This window comes from Cryptomeria japonica, unplaced genomic scaffold (genome assembly GCF_030272615.1).
Source record: "Cryptomeria japonica unplaced genomic scaffold, Sugi_1.0 HiC_scaffold_64, whole genome shotgun sequence".
NCBI lineage: Eukaryota > Viridiplantae > Streptophyta > Pinopsida > Cupressales > Cupressaceae > Cryptomeria > Cryptomeria japonica.
The window spans coordinates 179456-185455 of record NW_026728886.1 but is presented as its reverse complement, the minus strand read 5'-3'; the positions used below and the strand labels follow the sequence as shown (position 1 = coordinate 185455).

At 63.5% G+C, this 6000-nt stretch overlaps 1 non-coding gene across 1 annotated transcript; it reads left to right on the top strand.

Moving 5' to 3' along the window:
- Positions 1-4499: 4499 nt before the first annotated feature.
- LOC131863495 (5S ribosomal RNA) lies at positions 4500-4618 on the top strand. Its single transcript, XR_009362396.1, has one exon. It is a non-coding gene; the product is annotated as a 5S ribosomal RNA (ribosomal RNA).
- Positions 4619-6000: the final 1382 nt, after the last annotated feature.

The window sequence follows — 6000 nt, the reverse complement described above, 5'->3', positions numbered from 1 at the left end:
GAAGGTGCACGCGAGGTGCGCACCCGGGGCAAACCGGGCTCCGACTTCGTGCACGCCGCACCTTGGAGCACACTTCGGAGCGCTCCTTGGTGCGCACCAGGGCGCGCAACCCAGCCGAGGTGCCCACCCCGGCGAAGGTGCACGCGGGGTGCGCACCCGGGGCAAACCGGGCTCCGACTTCGTGCACGCCATGGTGCCCACCGCGGCGAAGGTGCACGCGAGGTGCGCACCCGGGGCAAACCGGGCTCCGACTTCGTGCACGCCGCACCTTGGAGCACACTTCGGAGCGCTCCTTGGTGCGCACCAGGGCGCGCAACCCAGCCGAGGTGCCCACCCCGGCGAAGGTGCACGCGAGGTGCGCACCCGGGGCAAACCGGGCTCCGACTTCGTGCACGCCATGGTGCCCACCGCGGCGAAGGTGCACGCGAGGTGCGCACCCGGGGCAAACCGGGCTCCGACTTCGTGCACGCCGCACCTTGGAGCACACTTCGGAGCGCTCCTTGGTGCGCACCATGGTGCCCACCAGGGCGCGCAACCCCGCCGAAGGTGCACGCGAGGTGCGCACCCGGGGCAAACCGGGCTCCGACTTCGTGCACGCCGCACCTTGGAGCACACTTCGGAGCGCTCCTTGGTGCGCACCAGGGCGCGCAACCCCGCCGAAGGTGCACGCGAGGTGCGCACCCGGGGCAAACCGGGCTCCGACTTCGTGCACGCCATGGTGCGCACCAGGGTGCCCACCGCGGCGAAGGTGCGCACCCGGGGCAAACCGGGCTCCGACTTCGTGCACGCCGCACCTTGGAGCACACTTCGGAGCGCTCCTTGGTGCGCACCAGGGCGCGCAACCCAGCCGAGGTGCCCACCCCGGCGAAGGTGCACGCGAGGTGCGCACCCGGGGCAAACCGGGCTCCGACTTCGTGCACGCCATGGTGCCCACCGCGGCGAAGGTGCGCACCCGGGGCAAACCGGGCTAGGACTTCGTGCACGCCGCACCTTGGAGCACACTTCGGAGCGCTCCTTGGTGCGCACCATGGTGCCCACCAGGCCGCGCAACCCAGCCAAGGTGTGCGCACCAAGGTGCACGCGAGGTGCGCACCCGGGGCAAACCGGGGTCCGGCTTCGTGCACGCCGCACCTTGGAGCACACATCGGGGCGCTCCCGGGTTCGCACCGGCATTGCGCACCGTGGTGGGCACCTCGGAGCGCACCGTGGTGGGCACCTCGGAGCACACCAAGGTGGGCAGCGAGGTGCGCACCTTTGATGCGATGCCTTCACTAATTTCCATAAAAGGCAAAAAAAAACGAGATTTTAAAATTTCCGTTTTGAAAGATAGTGAGAAAAAGGGAATGCTGGTGCCATCTTGAGCCCGCCCTGGTGCGCAGCCCAGCCAAGGTGTGCGCACCAAGGTGCCCACCCTGGCGAAGGTGCGCGCCCGGGCAATTAACCCAACTTCCAACTTCGCGCGCGCCAGGGTGGGAGCGCACCCAACAACCGGGCCTGGGAAGAGCCAATGCGAGAAACCCCACCAAACGCTCTGACAAAAAAAGAGGGGGCGCTCCAGTAACCCCGCTTCGGAGCGCACCCTGGGCAAACCCAGCCAGGGTGCCCACCCCGGCCAAGGTGCAGGCGAGGTGCGCACCCGGGGCAAACCGGGCTCCGACAACGTGCACGCCGCACCTTGGAGCACACTTCGTAGCGCTCCCGGGTGCGCACCTCAGAGCACACCAAGGTGGGCAGCGAGGTGCGCACCTTTGATGCGCTGCCTTCACTAATTTCCAGAAAAGGCAAAAAAAAGAGGAGATTTTAAAATTTCCGTTTTGAAAGATAGTGAAAAAAACGGAACGCGGGTGCCATCTTGAGCCCGCCCTGGTGCACAGCCCAGGTAAGGTGCCCACCCTGGCAAAGGTGCGCACCCGGGCAATTAACCCTACTTCCGACTTCGTGCGCGCCAGGGTGGCAACCGGGCCTGGGAAGAGCCAATGCGAGAAACCCCACCAAACGCTCCGACAAAAAAAGAGGCGGCGCTCCAATAACCCCGCTTCGGAGCGCAGCCGGGGCAAACCCAGCCAAGGTGCCCACCCCGACGAAGGTGCACGCGAGGTGCGCACCCGGGGCAAACCGGGCTCCGACAACGTGCACGCAGCACCTTGGAGCACACTTCGAAGCACTCCCGGGTGCCCACCGGCGTTGCGCACCGTGGTGGGCAGCGAGGTGCGCACCTTTGATGCGCTGCCTTCACTAATTTCCAGAAAAGGCAAAAAAAAATGAGATTTTAAAATTTCCGTTTTGAAAGATAGTGAAAAAAACGGAACGCGGGTGCCATCTTGAGCCCGCCCTGGTGCGCAGCCCAGGCAAGGCATGCGCACCAAGGTGCCCACCCGCGGTGCACACCCGGGGCAAACCGGGCTCCGACTTCGTGCAGGCCGCACCTTGGAGCACACTTCGGAGCGCTCCTTGGTGCGCACCATGGTGCCCACCAGGGCGCACCCGGGGCAAACCGGGCTCCGACTTCGTGCACGCCGCACCTTGGAGCACACATCGGAGCGCTCCCAGGTTCGCACCAGCGTTGCGCACCTTTGATGCGCTGCCTTCACTAATTTCCAGAAAAGGCAAAAAAAAACGATATTTTAAAATTTCCGTTCTGAAAGATAGTGAAAAAAACGGAACGCGGGTGCCATCTTGAGCCCTTCCTGGTGCGCAGCCCAGGCAAGTTGTGCGCACCAAGGTGCCCACCCTGGCGGAGGTGCGCGCCCGGGGCAAACCGGGCTCCGACTTCGTGCACTGCATGGTGCCCACCAAGGCGCGCAACCCAGCCAAGGTGCCCACCGCAGCGAAGGTGCACGCGAGGTGCGCACCCGAGGTGCACACCCGGGGCAAACCGAGCTCCGACTTCGTGCACGCCGCACCTTGGAGCACACTTCAGAGCGCTCCTTGGTGCGCACCAGGGCGCGCAACCCAGCCAAGGTGCTCACCCCGGCGAAGGTGCACGCGAGGTGCGCACCCGGGGCAAGCCGGGCTCGGACTTCGTGCACGCCGCACCTTGGAGCACACATCGGAGCGCTCCCGGGTTCGCACCAGCATTGCGCACCTTTGATGCGCTGCCTTCACTAATTTCCAGAAAAGGCAAAAAAAAAAAAAAAAACGAGATTTTAAAATTTCCGTTTTGAAAGATAGTGAAAAAAACGGAACGCGGGTGCCATCTTGAGCCCGCCCTGGTGTGCAGCCCAGGCAAGTTGTGCGCACCAAGGCACCCACCCTGGCCAAGGTGGGTCACGGGGTGGGTCCTAGGGTGGGTAACGGGGTGGGTACTAAGGTGCGTGCCAAGGTGGGTCATGGGGTGGGTGCCAAGGTGGGCACCAGGGTGGGTGTGCACCAACCCTAGCCAGGGTAGGTCACGGGGTGGTTGTCGGGGTGGGCGTCAAGGAGCCAAGGTGGGTGGCAAGTAGCCAAGTTGCGTGCCAAGGTGGGTGTCGGGGTGGGTGCCAAGGATCCAAGGTGGGTGCCAAGGAACCAAGGTGGGTGTCTGGGTGGGTGCCGAGGTGGGAGCCAGGGTGGGTCCCAAGGTGAGTGCAAAGGTGGGTGCCAGGGTCAAGGTGAGTGCCAATGTGGGTTCCAAGGTGCCAGGGTCAGGGTGAGTGCCAATGTGGGTTCAAAGGTGCTAAGTTGGGTGCGAGGTTGGGTGCGAGGGTGGGTGGGTGCCAAGGTGTGCTAGGTGGAAGCCCGGGTGGGTCGGCATCCCATGGGTGTCGAGTTGGGTGCCTGATGGGTGCTTCTTGTCAAGTTTTAGTCGTCGGGACTCATTTCGAGCCTTAGAGGTCGTTTCTTGTCCGGTTGCCCTGTCTTCGACCTGGGAACCCAATTTTGGTCCTCGGGTCCCATTTTTTTTTGTCTCGCATCCCACTTTTGGCCTGTGGCCTTTTCGGGGTCGATTCTCGTTTTGGGCATCAGAGCATGTTTCTTCTCCTAAAACCCAATATTTGTTTATTAAGTCTCGGAACACATTTTTGTTCTCGTGGACCCATCATGGGTCTTGGAACGCATTTGTGGTCCTTGGGTCCCATTTTGCATCCCGAAACTTGTGTTTTGGTGCTTGATCCCTATTTTGGGTGCCCACCTTGCACCAAGTGCGCACCCGGGGCAAACCGAGCGCCTTGGTGCACCGGGGCAAGATCGAGCGTGCACCCGAGGCGCCCCGAACATGCACCAAGGTGCACTCGGCCCACATGTGAGCGCAGGTCGTTGCGCCCGAGGTGGTGTGTGGGCACCGCGTTGCAGACGGGACACTGCACGCACACGACGCCCCGTCCAGGTGCACGCACGTAGGCCGGGCCGGGTGCACACCCGACGCCCTAGCAAGGTGCGCGCACCCGGGCAGGGCTCACACTTGGCGAACGGGGCGCACTTCGCGAGGGAGGGTGTGCACCTCGACGGGGGTGGGTGGCCGGGGTGGATTCGCACGTGGGTCGCGGTTTGCTAAGTACACACTGCGACAAGCTCATAACGGGTGCGATCATACCAGCGTTAGTGCACCGGATCCCATCAGAACTCCGCAGTTAAGCGCGCTTGGGCCGGAGTAGTACTGGGATGGGTGACCTCCCGGGAAGTCCCGGTGTTGCACCCTTTTTTAGTTTTTCGCCGGGCGTCGCAATGCTATTTGAATAAACCTTTTGCCCGTTTGCGTTCTCGTCGGGGCCGGGCCGGGCCGGGGTGCGCTGCCCGCACTACCGCGCGCGCGGGGGCGACACCGAGCGCGCACCCGAGGCGCCCCGAGCACACAGGCCACGGTGCAACCCGGGCGTTGTGCGCGCACCCCGGTGCGCCCGAGGTGCTGCGCGCGCACCCAGGTGAAATCGGTGTGCACCTCGGCCAGTGCGCGCTCGGTCGAGTCGCGCACGTTGGCCAAGGTGCACGGTGATGTTTCTTACTCTAAGGTTCCGCACCAGACGCCCGGGACAGGTGAGCGAAGCTGGGCGGGGCCGGGTGCGCGGCCGGGGCAGGTGCACGCAGCTGGAGAGAGCTTTGGAGCACACCAGAGGTGCGCACCTTGGAGCACACTTCGGAGCGCACCAATGATGCGCTCCATTCAAAAGTTTCCTGAAAAGGCAAAAAAAGTTGAGATTATAGAATTTCCCACTTGAGAGATTGTAAAAAAAAAAAATTTAAAATGAAGGAAACGCGGGTGCCAAGGTGTGCGCGCCCGGGTGCGCAGCCCAGCCAAGGTGTGCGCACCAAGGCGCCCACCCTGGCGAAGGTGCACGCAAGGTGCGCACCCGAGGCAAACCGGACAATTAACCCAACTTTCGACTTCGCGCGCACCTGCGCACCTTGGAGCGCACTTCGGAGCGCTCCTTGGTGCGCACCAATCTTGGGCACCTCGGAGTGCACCATGGCGCCCACCAAGGTGCGCACCCGGGGCAAACCGAGCTCCGACTTCGTGCGCACCTTGGAGCGCACGAAAGGTGCGCACCATGGCGCCCACCAAGGTGCGCAGCCCAGCCAAGGCGTGCGCATCAAGGTGCGCACCCGGGGCAAACCGAGCTCCGACTTCGTGCGCACCTTGGAGCGCACAAAGGGTGCGCAACCCAGCCAAGGTGTGCGCACCCCGGGCAAACCGAGCTCCGAATCGTGCGCACCTTGGAGCACACTTCGGAGCCCTCCTTGGTGCGCACCGATGTTGCGCACCTCGGAGCGCACCCGGGGAAAACAATGCAATTAACCCGACTTTCGACTTCGTGGGCACCTCGGAGCGCTCTCGGGTTCGCACCTCGGAGCACACCGAGGTGCGCACCTTTGATGCGCTGCCTTCACCAATTTCCAGAAAAGGCAAGAAAACATTGAGAAGGTGTGCGCACCGAGGTGCCCACCCTGGCGAAGGTGCACGCGAGGTGCGCACCCGGGGCAAACCGGGCTCCGACTTCGTGCACGCCATGCTGCGCACCTTGGAGGGCCATGGTGCGCACCTTGGAGCACACTTCGGAGCGCTCAATGGTGCCCAACCCAGCC